This window comes from Leptodactylus fuscus, chromosome 2 (assembly GCF_031893055.1).
Source record: "Leptodactylus fuscus isolate aLepFus1 chromosome 2, aLepFus1.hap2, whole genome shotgun sequence".
Lineage (NCBI taxonomy): Eukaryota > Metazoa > Chordata > Amphibia > Anura > Leptodactylidae > Leptodactylus > Leptodactylus fuscus.
This window is the reverse complement of record NC_134266.1, coordinates 276264402-276280078: the sequence shown is the minus strand read 5'-3', so window position 1 is coordinate 276280078 and position 15677 is coordinate 276264402.

The window sequence follows — 15677 nt, the reverse complement described above, 5'->3', positions numbered from 1 at the left end:
CGTGGTGTATCTGGACATGGGTAATGCAGTAGACGTGGTGTATCTGGACATGGGTAATGCAGTAGACGTGGTGTATCTGGACATGGGTAATGCAGTAGACGTGGTGTATCTGGACATGGGTAATGCAGTAGACGTGGTGTACCCGGACATGGGTAATGCAGTAGACGTGGTGTATCTGGACATGGGTGATGCAGTAGATGTGGTGTATCTGGACATGGGTAATGCAGTAGACGTGGTGTATCTGGACAAGGGTAATGTAGTGGATGTGGTGTATCCGGACAAGGGTAATGCAGTAGACGTGGTGTATCTGGACATGGGTAATGCAGTGGACGTGGTGTATCTGGACATGGGTAATGCAGTGGACGTGGTGTATCTGGACATGGGTAATGCAGTGGACGTGGTGTATCCGGACAAGGGTAATGCAGTAGACGTGGTGTATCTGGACATGGGTGATGCAGTAGACGTGGTGTATCTGGACATGGGTAGTGCAGTAGACGTGGTGTATCTGGACATGGGTAATGCAGTGGACGTGGTGTATCTGGACATGGGTGATGCAGTAGACGTGGTGTATCTGGACATGGGTAGTGCAGTAGACGTGGTGTATCTGGACATGGGTGATGCAGTAGACGTGGTGTATCTGGACATGGGTAGTGCAGTAGACGTGGTGTATCTGGACATGGGTGATGCAGTAGACGTGGTGTTTCTGGACTTTTCAAAGGCTTTTGATACTGTTCCACATAAATGGTTGGTATGCAAAATGAGAATGTTGGGACTGGGGGAAAACATCTGCATTTGGGTTAGCAACTGGCTCACTGATAGGAAACAGAGGGGACTTGTTAATGGTAAATATTCAGACTGGGCCACAGTCACCAGTGGGGGCCACAAGGGTCAGTATTAGATCCTCTCCTGTTTAATATCTTTATTAGTGACCTGGTAGAGGGTTTACAAAGTAGGGTGTCCATGTTGCAGAGCAGGGTGTCCATATTACAGAGCAGGGTGTCCATATTACAGAGCAGGGGCTCCATATCTCAGAGCAGGGTGTCCATATTACAGAGCAGGGTGTCCATATTACAGAGCAGGGTGTCCATATTACAGAGCAGGGGCTCCATATTACAGAGCAGGGTGTCCATATTACAGAGCAGGGTGTCCATATTACAGAGCAGGGTGTCCATATTACAGAGCAGGGTGTCCATATTACAGAGCAGGGTGTCCATATTACAGAGCAGGGGTCCATATTACAGAGCAGGGGCTCCATATCTCAGAGCAGGGTGTCCATATTACAGAGCAGGGTGTCCATATTACAGAGCAGGGTGTCCATATTACAGAGCAGGGTGTCCATATTACAGAGCAGGGGCTCCATATCTCAGAGCAGGGTGTCCATATTACAGAGCAGGGGCTCCATATTACAGAGCAGGGTGTCCATATTACAGAGCAGGGTGTCCATATTTGCAGATGATACTAAACTCTGTAAACTCTGATTAGTAATGAGGAGGATAGTAGAATATTACATCTAAGGAAGCTGGAAGCATGGGGGGGGCAAATACTTGGCAAATGAAGTTTAATGTTGACAAATGTAAGGTAATGCACTTTGGTCGACGTAATAACATGTCTGACTATGGACTTAATAGTAAATTACTGGGTAAGACTGCGAATGAAAAAGACTTAGGGATTTTGTTGGACAGTAAGCTTACCTTTAGTGACCAGTGTCAGGCAGCTGCTGACAAGGCAAATAAAATTATGGGATGCATCAAAAGAGGTCTAGATTGTCATGACAAGGACATAGTGATGCCTCTATACAAATCACTGGTACGGCTGTAAGAAAGCCCAATGATGTCTGAAACTTCATTTGTCTGCTTAAGCTGGTAAATGTATTTCTGTGATACTGGTCCTTTATAACAGCAGCCATTGTAGTTGTGACATGATGCTGGAAGGCCACGCCCCCTATGATGTCATCCCGCCTGTGCTTGGAGACAGAGTGAGAGAGAAGAAGGAAGTGACGAGACAGAGAGCGGCGGCCATATTGGCAGGATGAAAGAAGGACTAGCTGTGATATATTGAGTGTGTGTGGAGATCTCTGAGGACTTATCCTGTGCAGCTAAGCTGTAGATATATCAGCCCAGAGGCCGAGTGTAAAGAGACATCTAGTGGCCACATTACCAGAACTGTGCTCAGTGGATAACCTGTGAGGCTGCCATTGTGGCTGAGTATATTGCCACCTCCTATAGAGACTCTCGCAGTGCTGCTGAAGTACCGGACAGTTACTATAAGCCCCAGCATACGTCCCAGCTCAGTGTATGGGTCCCACAGGACTGTCAGTGAGATCTGCTGTTGGACTCCATTGCATCCATCTGGTTTCCCGGCCTGCTGAGGAGAATTTCCTCACTACAGAAATTGTGATAATTGTGAGGAGAAGACGCTTCAAAAGAAAAGAACGACTTTGGTCCCCACCGTGCGCTTCTACAGACTGTAACCTGGAGAAAAGGGGGTGCGCACCCAAATGTGAAGCCATGGTCAGTGAGGGATAGTGTTGTGCGTATTGTTCATTCAGAGTCCGTACTGCAGAAGCGGACATAGTCATAGTGGAAAACATTGCTAAATCTACTGTGAATTGTTCATACTATACTGTGTATATTGCTTGTTCTTCCTCTTGTTATTTTACTGTTAATTAGCCTTTATTAACCTTTAGTAAATACATTTTTCCTTCAACTTTACCACCACATCTACGTTCATTTCTGGTTGCGGAGTCCAAACCACCTGCCTTGCTCTCGGTTCACATGGCCACACTAGGAATATTGTGCGCAATTTTGGGCCCTGATATACAAGAAAGACATAAGTGAACTTGAAAAAGTGCAAAGACAGGCAGCCAAAATGATTAGGGGAATGGGTGGACTGGAGGACAACGAGAGACGTCTACGGGGAGATCTAATAACAATGTACAAATACATGAAGAGACAATACAAAGAACTTTCTAAGGATATTTTTACAACGGGACATCCACTATACCTAGACCAGTGACAAGGAGACGTCCTCTACACCTAGACCGAGAACAGTAACAAGGAGATGTCCTCTACACCTAGACCGAGAACAGTGACAAGGGGATGTCCTCTACACCTAGACCGGTGACAGTGACAAGGGGACGTCCTCTACACCTAGACCGAGAACAGTGACAAGGGGATGTCCTCTACACCTAGACCGGTGACAGTGACAAGGGGACGTCCTCTACACCTAGACCGAGAACAGTGACAAGGGGATGTCCTCTACACCTAGACCGGTGACAGTGACAAGGGGACGTCCTCTACACCTAGACCGGTGACAGTGACAAGGGGACGTCCTCTACACCTAGACCGGTGACAGTGACAAGGGGACGTCCTCTACACCTAGACCAGTGACAGTGACAAGGAGACGTCCTCTACACCTAGACCAGTGACAAGGGGACGTCCTCTATACCTAGACCGGTGACATTGACAAGGAGACGTCCTCTACACCTAGACCAGTGACAGTGACAAGGGGACGTCCTCTACACCTAGACCGGTGACAGTGACAAGGGGACGTCCTCTACACCTAGACCGGTGACAGTGACAAGGGGACGTCCTCTACACCTAGACCAGTGACAAGGGGACGACCTCTACACCTAGACCGGTGATAGTGACAAGGGGACGTCCTCTACACCTAGACCGGTGACAGTGACAAGGGGACGTCCTCTACACCTAAACCAGTGACAAGGGGACGTCCTCTACACCTAGACCAGTGACAGAGACAAGGGGACGTCCTCTACACCTAGACCGGTGACAGTGACAAGGAGACGTCCTCTACACCTAGACCGGTGACAGTGACAAGGAGACGTCCTCTACACCTAGACCGGTGACAGTGACAAGGAGACGTCCTCTACAACTAGACCAGTGACAGTGACAAGGGGACGTCCTCTACAACTAGACCAGTGACAGAGACAAGGGCACATCCTCTACACCTAGACCAGTCACATTGACAAGGGGAAGTTCTCTAGACCTAGCCAAGTGACAGTGATAAGGGGACGTCCTCTACACCTAGACCGGTGACAGTGACAAGGGGACGTCCTCTACACCTAGACCAGTGACAAGGAGACGTCCTCTACACCTAGACCGGTGACAGTGACAAGGAGACGTCCTCTACACCTAGACCAGTGAAAGTGACAAGGGGAAATCCTCTACACCTAGACCAGTGACAGTGACAAGGGGGCGTCCTCTACACCTAGACCAGTGACAAGGAGACGTCCTCTACACCTAGACCAGTGACAGTGACAAGGGGACGTCCTCTACACCTAGACCAGTGACAAGGAGACGTCCTCTACACCTAGACCAGTGACAGTGACAAGGGGACGTCCTCTACACCTAGACCAGTGACAGTGACAAGGGAACATCCTCTACACCTAGACCGGTGACAGTGATGAGGACATCCTCTACACCTACACCAGTGAAAGTAACAAGGGGACATCCTCTACACCTAGACCAGTGACAGTGACAAGGGAACATCCTCTACACCTAGACCGGTGACAGTGATGAGGACATCCTCTACACCTACACCAGTGAAAGTAACAAGGGGACGTCCTCTACACCTAGATTTGCCTTCCCCTGGACCAACACTGTAGGGATTGTAGGGTTATAGGTTGGACTTGATGGACTGATGTTTTTATCCAACCTCATCTACTATGTAACTATGTAAGTGGTTATCCAGGGTACAACAGCCTTCGGAGCATTTGTCTCCTCATAGCCCGTCTTCTTCTTCCTCCCCTTTTGCTAAGTTGGAACTCATTTTTTTTTATGTAGAGGAGGTAAAGGTGGAAGACATGAGTGTGGTTGGAGGTAGTAGTGACCGGGGGTGTGCTACTAGTGGTAGTGCTGCCATAATGAATCACAATAAAGCGAGAAAGGTGATACAGAATCTGATGATGATTCTATTACAGATAAGCCCTGGCAACTGGGTCATGGTGACCAGGGAGAGGGTGGTGGCAGCTGCAATAGTAAGAACTCTACCTGTTATCTAACCACAATATCCAAAAAACCTGCTTGGGGTAGACCTAAGTCAATCATGGATGGTGGTGACACTGACAGACATGTGTCTGGTTTGGGCGGTAGCAACTCTGTGTGGTCATCTCCTATATGGGAATTTTTTGTACACATCGATGGCAAGGTGCAAGATCTGCAAACAGATAAATGGCCGTCCAGTCACACGTGTGGGAACGAGGTCTCTCCATACAATGTACAGAATATTATCTGGTACCATTAGGAAGTCCAGTCTGTCTTGCAAAACATAAGTCCCCAAATGTTTCAGTGAATGGAAGTTTTTGATGAATATTTTTTTTTATATATATCATTATAATCCTTTCCTATTATAAACCGCTGCTCTCGACCCAGTGACATATCCATAATAATATAAAATCCATTTCCCATATGTTAGAGTGAAATAAGATCCTCACCTGTGGAGCGACGGCGGAGGACGCGGCGAGGGCGATCTGTGCCTCCGATATTATCCTGTCATCAGCTTTTATTTCCTCGCTCATTAAAGACACAAACAAAACACATCTGCAGGTAATTGAATTTTAATGAATGTGGAGAATTATTTATATATTTATGTCATGACGGGGATCGGGAATTGCTGAGGTTACAACTTTCTTCTCCCATAAGGAAACAAACACAAGGGCCCGACAATGTCACACTCTGTACCATAGTGTCTATTACGTGTAATATTCCAAAAATAAAAAATAAATAAAATAAAAGTAGAAAAATGGAAAATTGAAAAAAATTATTTGTCTTCGTCTAGCCGCTGCTATTATTTCCTTTACAGCACCCGCTTTCCGATGAATTACAATGGATACATTGTCTATTGTTCTGCCAATTTATTTGTTAAAGGGCTTATCTGGGTATAAGCCTTGGTATAAACTGGATATTTGGGGGGCCAGGACAGGAACAGATTCTACACCAGGCTGTACTCATCCATCTTCTCCAGGTCCTACACACGGGACCATTTCCCACTCCCAAACTCACCAGGACAAGCCATTGGTTCCATTCCACCTTCCTTGTTAAATGGTTGTAAGATGATGTTGAGTGACACTTTTACCAGTGTACTCCAAATCGTTCTGAAAATAATGTCAATATGTCCGACATGCACGAGGAAGGTGGAATGGAACCAATGGCTTGTCCTGGTGAGTTTGGGAGTGGGAAATGGTCCCGTGTGTGAAGGACTTGGAGGAGATGGATGAGGACAGAATGGTGTAGAAACTGTTCCTGCCCTGCACCTGTGAGGGGATCTCAGTACTGGAAAGCATGTTTGCAGGTCCACCATTATAGCACCTGAAGACTGATCGGTAGTGTCCGAGCTTATATAATCCATATGACATCAGCACTGTAAGGTCCCCCTGCCACTGTCTATTGGCTGATGCTGTCATCACATGACGTCTGAGTCACCGCAGATGTCATCAAGCACATGGCTGTGGTCAATATCTTGTGGCCATCTTTGCTCATATAAATCTAATCGGTATTTGTTCGGTTTCGTTAAAGAGCAAAAATTTATTTGCGAACCAATTTGCCCATCTTTATTGTTAATCTGAATAAAATATTTGAAGCATTTCTCAGTATACAGAAGTGCACAGATATGATTCTACATATACATCACACACAGTAGTAAGTGGTGGTACAAGTAGTGCATCCCCTGCTAATGTAAAGAAATAACAATCACCATATTTTAAGGGTTTTTTTTTTTTTTTTTTTAATGGTGTGTTCACTCAATATACAGTCTAACCTTTGTTAATCTTTAAAAAAAAAAAAAAAAAAAGGTAATTTATTTTTTTCCACTCTGTTCTGGTCTTGTGGACCCCAAGAATGGACACCCGAATGCAGGTTGGAATCTAAAGTCAGTCATAGGAGTGTTTGTATTCTCTGCTAACCATCAGTTTTTCCATAGACATATAGACTGAGTTTGCCTTAGAAAACTACATTTTGGATATATAGGATCCTAGGAGCCCTGACAGTGTCATACACTATGTATTATAGATAGGTTCCTAGGAGCCCTGACAGTGTTATACACTATGTATTATAGATAGGTTCCTAGGAGCCCTGACAGTGTCATACACTATGTATTATATAGAGGTTCCTAGGAGCCCTGACAGTGTTATACACTATGTATTATAGATAGGTTCCTAGGAGCCCTGACAGTGTCATACACTATGTATTATATAGAGGTTCCTAGGAGCCCTGACAGTGTCATACATTATGTATTATAGATAGGTTCCTAGGAGCCCTGACAGTGTCATACACTATGTATTATAGATAGGTTCCTAGGAGTCCTGACAGTGTCATACACTATGTATTATAGATAGGTTCCTAGGAGTCCTGACAGTGTCATACACTATGTATTATAGATAGGTTCCTAGGAGCCCTGACAGTGTCATACACTATGTATTATAGATAGGTTCCCAGGAGCCCTGACAGTGCCATACACTATGTATTATAGATAGGTTCCTAGGAGTCCTGACAGTGTCATACACTATGTATTATAGATAGGTTCCTAGGAGCCCTGACAGTGTTATACACTATGTATTATAGATAGGTTCCCAGGAGCCCTGACAGTGTCATACACTATGTATTATAGATAGGTTCCTAGGAGCCCTGACAGTGTCATACACTATGTATTATAGATAGGTTCCTAGGAGTCCTGACAGTGTCATACACTATGTATTATAGATAGGTTCCTAGGAGCCCTGACAGTGTCATACACTATGTATTATATAGAGGTTCCTAGGAGCCCTGACAGTGTCATACACTATGTATTATAGATAGGTTCCTAGGAGTCCTGACAGTGTCATACACTATGTATTATAGATAGGTTCCCAGGAGCCCTGACAGTGTCATACACTATGTATTATAGATAGGTTCCCAGGAGCCCTGACAGTGTCATACACTATGTATTATAGATAGGTTCCTAGGAGCCCTGACAGTGTCATACACTATGTATTATAGATAGGTTCCTAGGAGCCCTGACAGTGTCATACACTATGTATTATAGATAGGTTCCTAGGAGCCCTGACAGTGTCATACACTATGTATTATATAGAGGTTCCTAGGAGCCCTGACAGTGTCATACATTATGTATTATAGATAGGTTCCTAGGAGCCCTGACAGTGTCATACACTATGTATTATAGATAGGTTCCTAGGAGTCCTGACAGTGTCATACACTATGTATTATAGATAGGTTCCTAGGAGCCCTGACAGTGTCATACACTATGTATTATAGATAGGTTCCTAGGAACCCTGACAGTGTCATACATATGTATTATAGATAGGTTCCCAGGAGCCCTGACAGTGCCATACACTATGTATTATAGATAGGTTCCTAGGAGCCCTGACAGTGTCATACACTATGTATTATAGATAGGTTCCTAGGAGCCCTGACAGTGTTATACACTATGTATTATAGATAGGTTCCTAGGAGCCCTGACAGTGTCATACACTATGTATTATAGATAGGTTCCTAGGAGCCCTGACAGTGTCATACACTATGTATTATAGATAGGTTCCTAGGAGTCCTGACTATGTTTTTAGTCAATTTATGGTATGGATTGTGACATACATATCTTTACACTAAATCTCCTGAACCTGAAACAAAATGGATTTAGAGATGATTTCCTATCTCTACTTAACAAAGTTTCATTTATGGTTAGGGTAAGTTGTTTTAGTGATAAAACAGGATTAGAGGAGTTATTGTTTGGATTAGTATGTCTAGGTCAATGATTGTGTCAATTGGATTATTGTTTGGGTTAGTAGATATATAGTTAGTATAGTAAGTAGAGATGAGCGAACACTAAAATGTTCGAGGTTCGAAATTCGATTCGAACAGCCGCTCACTGTTCGAGTGTTCGAATGGGTTTCGAACCCCATTATAGTCAATGGGGAACATATACTCGTTAAGGGGGAAACCCAAATCCGTGTCTGGAGGGTCACCAAGTCCACTATGACACCCCAGGAAATGATACCAACACCCTGGAATGACACTGGGACAGCAGGAGAAGCATGTCTGGGGGCATAAAAGTCACTTTATTTCATGGAAATCCCTGTCAGCTTGCGATTTTCGCAAGCTAACTTTTCCCCATAGAAATGCATTGGCCAGTGCTGATTGGCCAGAGTACGGAACTCGACCAATCAGCGCTGGCTCTGCTGGAGGAGGCGGAGTCTAAGATCGCTCCACACCAGTCTCCATTCTGGTCCGACCTTAGACTCCGCCTCCTCCAGCAGAGCCAGCGCTGATTGGCCGAATTCCGTACTCTGGCCAATCAGTGCTGGCCAATGCATTCTATTGGCGTGATGAAGCAGTGCTGAATGTGTGTGTTTGGCTCAACTACACCGGTGGAGTAGTTGAGCTAAGCACACAGATTCAGCTCTGCTTCAATCAGCGCTGGCCAATGCATTCTATTAGCTTGATGAAGCAGTGTGCACAAGGGTTCAAGCGCACCCTCGGCTCTGATGTAGCAGAGCCGAGGCTGCACAAGGGTTCAAGCGCACCCTCGGCTCTGATGTAGCAGAGCCGAGGGTGCACTTGAACCCTTGTGCACCCTCGGTGTACTCCACCGGCGTAGTTGAGCTAAACACACACATTCAGCACTGCTTCATCACGCCAATAGAATGCATTGGCCAGCACTGATTGGCCAGAGTATGGAATTCGGCCAATCAGCGCTGGCTCTGCTGGAGGAGGCGGAGTCTAAGGTCGGACCAGAATGGAGACTGGTGTGGAGCGATCTTAGACTCCGCCTCCTCCAGCAGAGCCAGCGCTGATTGGCCAAAGTACGGAATTCGGCCAATCAGCGCTGGCCAATGCATCCCTATGGGAAAAAGTTTATCTCACAAAAATCACAATTACACACCCGATAGAGCCCCAAAAAGTTATTTTTAATAACATTCCCCCCTAAATAAAGGTTCTCCCTAGCTATCCCTGCCTGTACAGCTATCCCTGTCTCTTAGTCACACAGTTCACATTCTCATATGACCCGGATTTGAAATCCACTATTCGTCTAAAATGGAGGTCACCTGATTTCGGCAGCCAATGACTTTTTCCAATTTTTTTCAATGCCCCCGGTGTCGTAGTTCCTGTCCCACCTCCCCTGCGCTGTTATTGGTTCAAAAAAGGCGCCAGGGAAGGTGGGAGGGGAATCGAATTTTGGCGCACTTTACCACGCGGTGTTCGATTCGATTCGAACATGGCGAACACTCTGATATCCGATCGAACATGTGTGCGATAGAACACTGTTCGCTCATCTCTAATAGTAAGGGATAGATCTAATATTAAGATAGTTTGTAAGGTTAGGGTTATATATAGAGCTATTAGCTTTAGGATATGGATTGGGTAAGTAGGAAAAGATTATGGTAGTTGGAGCTAACAATGTTAGGACTATGGTTGGGTTTAGTAGGGACATGGATATATTTGTAGCTAATATCATTATGTTTTGGGTTGGGGTTAGCGGTAGTACGGGTAGGGTACAGTAGTTGGTGATAGTCGGGTTAGGGCTATGTTTAGAGCTACTATTGTTTGCATTACAGGTTAGGGGTTGTGGGTTTGCCGTTGTAGTTAAGGCTAGCAAAATTAAAGTTGTTTTCCGTCAGTGACATCATACACAATATAGAGCTCTGCTTTATTTACATATTAGTTCATGACTTTGTCACGTATTTGTGCATCACATGACTACTTCTCAAGGGGTCCAGCTTCACTATAGTGAATGTCATAGAGATCATTCATAATACATATGGTTCAGCATGTTTGATTCTATATACCTGGAAACCTTAACACAAGTATGTTACAAATTATTGCATCTCATCTGTAATACAGGTGTGACTATTAACCCTACACATAATGCTGCCATATAGTGAAAATATCAAAGCCATAGATACCTCTCTTGCATCCAGTTACTCCCCAGCAGTCTCAGTATATATATGTATGTATATATAGCTGTTGTGTATACTAATCATCTGCAGAAATATTATGATGTGTCTGAGCTTTGTTGATTTCTTCTGTGCTTATTACTTGTTTCGTAGCGCCATCTCGTGGTACACAACAGTAATACACCTGTCTGCAAAATAACCCTGAGATTGTCACCTCATATTTTATACAAATATCTATAGAACATGGAAAATTATTGAATAGATAAATAGTAGAGATGAGCGAACACTAAAATGTTCGAGGTTCGAAATTCGATTCGAACAGCCGCTCACTGTTCGAGTGTTCGAATGGGTTTCGAACCCCATTATAGTCTATGGGGAACATATACTCGTTAAGGGGGAAACCCAAATTCGTGTCTGGAGGGTCACCAAGTCCACTATGACACCCCAGGAAATGATACCAACACCCTGGAATGACACTGGGACAGCAGGGGAAGCATGTCTGGGGGCATATAAGTCACTTTATTTCATGGAAATCCCTGTCAGTTTGCGATTTTCGCAAGCTAACTTTTCCCCATAGAAATGCATTGGCCAGTGCTGATTGGCCAGAGTACGGAACTCGACCAATCAGCGCTGGCTCTGCTGGAGGAGGCGGAGTCTAAGATCGCTCCACACCAGTCTCCATTCAGGTCCGACCTTAGACTCCGCCTCCTCCGGCAGAGCCAGCGCTGATTGGCCGAAGGCTGGCCAATGCATTCCTATGCGAATGCAGAGACTTAGCAGTGCTGAGTCAGTTTTGCTCAACTACACATCTGATGCACACTCGGCACTGCTACATCAGATGTAGCAATCTGATGTAGCAGAGCCGAGGGTGCACTAGAACCCCTGTGCAAACTCAGTTCACGCTAATAGAATGCATTGGCCAGCGCTGATTGGCCAATGCATTCTATTAGCCCGATGAAGTAGAGCTGAATGTGTGTGCTAAGCACACACATTCAGCACTGCTTCATCACGCCAATACAATGCATTAGCCAGTGCTGATTGGCCAGAGTACGGAATTCGGCCAATCAGCGCTGGCTCTGCTGGAGGAGGCGGAGTCTAAGGTCGGACCTGAATGGAGACTGGTGTGGAGCGATCTTAGACTCCGCCTCCTCCAGCAGAGCCAGCGCTGATTGGCCGAATTCCGTACTCTGGCCAATCAGCGCTGGCCAATGCATTCTATTAGCCCGATGAAGTAGAGCTGAATGTGTGTGCTTAGCACACACATTCAGCTCTACTTCATCAGGCTAATAGAATACATTGGCCAATCAGCGCTGGCCAATGCATTCTATTAGCTTGATGAAGCAGAGTGTGCACAAGGGTTCAAGCGCACCCTCGGCTCTGATGTAGCAGAGCTGAGGGTGCACAAGGGTTCAAGTGTACCCTCGGCTCTCCTACATCAGAGCCGAGGGTGCGCTTGAACCCTTGTGCACACTCTGCTTCATCAAGCTAATAGAATGCATTGGCCAGCACTGATTGGCCAGAGTACGGAATTCGGCCAATCAGCGCTGGCCAATGCATCCCTATGGGAAAAAGTTTATCTCACAAAAATCACAATTACACACCCGATAGAGCCCCAAAAAGTTATTTTTAATAACATTCCCCCCTAAATAAAGGTTATCCCTAGCTATCCCTGCCTGTACAGCTATCCCTGTCTCATAGTCACAAAGTTCACATTCTCATATGACCCGGATTTGAAATCCACTATTCGTCTAAAATGGAGGTCACCTGATTTCGGCAGCCAATGACTTTTTCCAATTTTTTTCAATGCCCCCGGTGTCGTAGTTCCTGTCCCACCTCCCCTGCGCTGTTATTGGTGCAAAAAAGGCGCCAGGGAAGGTGGGAGGGGAATCGAATTTTGGCGCACTTTACCACGCGATGTTCGATTCGATTCGAACATGGCGAACACCCTGATATCCGATCGAACATGTGTTCGATAGAACACTGTTCGCTCATCTCTAATAAATAGATATCAGATAGATAGATAGATAGATAGATAGGAGATAGATAGATAGATAGATAGATAGATAGATAGATAGATAGGAGATAGATAGATAGATAGATAGATAGATAGATAGATAGATAGATAGGAGATAGATAGATAGATAGATAGATAGATAGATAGATAGATAGGAGATAGATAGATAGATAGATAGATAGATAGGAGATAGATAGATAGATAGATAGATAGATAGGAGATAGATAGATAGATAGATAGATAGATAGATAGATAGATGATAGATAGATAGGAGATAGATAGATAGATAGATAGATAGATAGATAGATAGATAGGAGATAGATAGATAGATAGATAGATAGATAGATAGATAGATAGATAGGAGATAGATAGATAGATAGATAGATAGATAGATAGATAGATAGGAGATAGATAGATAGATAGATAGATAGATAGATAGATAGATAGATAGATAGATAGATAGAGATTGATAGGAGATGATAGATAGATAGATAGATAGATAGATAGATAGATAGATAGGAGACAGATAGATAGATAGATAGATAGATAGATAGATAGATAGATAGATAGATAGGAGATAGATAGATAGATAGATAGATAGATAGATAGATATGAGATAGATAGATAGATAGATAGATAGATAGGAGATAGATAGATAGATAGATAGATAGATAGGAGATAGATAGACAGATAGATAGATAGATAGATAGATAGATAGATAGATAGGACATAGATAGATAGATAGATAGATAGATAGATAGATAGATAGATAGGAGATAGATAGATAGATAGATAGGAGATAGATAGATAGATAGATAGATAGATAGATAGGAGATAGATAGATAGATAGATAGATAGATAGATAGGAGATAGATAGATAGATAGATAGATAGATAGGAGATAGATAGATAGATAGATAGATAGATGATAGATAGATAGATAGATAGATAGATAGATAGATAGGAGATAGATAGATAGATAGATAGATAGATAGATAGATAGATAGATAGGAGATAGATAGATAGATAGATAGATAGATAGATAGATAGATAGGAGATAGATAGATAGATAGATAGATAGATAGATAGATAGATAGATAGATAGATAGATATTGATAGGAGATGATAGATAGATAGATAGATAGATAGGAGACAGATAGATAGATAGATAGATAGATAGATAGATAGATAGATAGGAGATAGATAGATAGATAGATAGATAGATAGATATGAGATAGATAGATAGATAGATAGATAGATAGATAGGAGATAGATAGACAGATAGATAGATAGATAGATAGATAGATAGGAGATAGATAGATAGATAGATAGATAGATAGATAGATAGGAGATAGATAGATAGATAGATAGATAGATAGGAGATAGATAGATAGATAGATAGATAGATAGATAGATAGGAGATAGATAGATAGATAGATAGATAGATAGATAGATAGGAGATAGATAGATAGATAGATAGATAGATAGATAGATAGATAGGAGATAGATAGATAGATAGATAGATAGATAGATAGATGATAGATAGATAGATAGATAGATAGATAGATAGGAGATAGATAGATAGATAGATAGATAGATAGATAGATAGGAGATAGATAGATAGATAGATAGATAGATAGATAGATAGGAGATAGATAGATAGATAGATAGATAGATAGGAGATAGATAGATAGATAGATAGATAGATAGATAGGAGATAGATAGATAGATAGATAGATAGATAGATAGATATGAGATAGATAGATAGATAGATAGATAGGAGATAGATAGATAGATAGATAGATAGATAGATAGATAGGAGATAGATAGATAGATAGATAGATAGATAGATAAATAGAGATTGATAGGAGATGATAGATAGATAGATAGATAGATAGATAGATAGATAGATAGGAGACAGATAGATAGATAGATAGATAGATAGATAGATAGATAGATAGGAGATAGATAGATAGATAGATAGATAGATAGATAGATATGAGATAGATAGATAGATAGATAGATAGGAGATAGATAGATAGATAGATAGATAGATAGATAGATAGATAGATAGATAGATAGGAGATAGATAAAAGATAGATAGGAGATAGATAGATAGATAGATAGATAGATAGATAGATAGATAGATAGATAGATAGGAGATAGATAAAAGATAGATAGGAGATAGATAGATAGATAGATAGATAGATAGATAGATAGATAGATAGATAGGAGATAGATAAAAGATAGATAGGAGATAGATAGATAGATGATAGATAGATAGATAGATAGATAGATAGATAGATAGATAGATAGATAGGAGATAGATAGATAGATAGATAGATAGATAGGAGATAGATAGATAGATAGATAGATAGATAGATAGATAGGAGATAGATAGATAGATAGATAGATAGGAGATAGATAGATAGATAGATAGATAGATAGATAGATATGAGATAGATAGATAGATGATAGATAGATAGATAGATAGATAGATAGATAGATAGGAGATAGATAGATAGATAGATAGATAGATAGATAGGAGATAGATAGATAGATAGATAGATAGATAGATAGGAGATAGATAGATAGATAGATAGATAGATAGGAGATAGATAGATAGATAGATAGATAGATAGATAGATAGATAGGAGATACATAGGGTTCTTTATCCATATTAGGAAGGTTATGAGTAGAGATGATTGAACCAATTCAGGATTACGTGGATTCAGAATGTTTCAAAAGTTTCAGGTTCTCT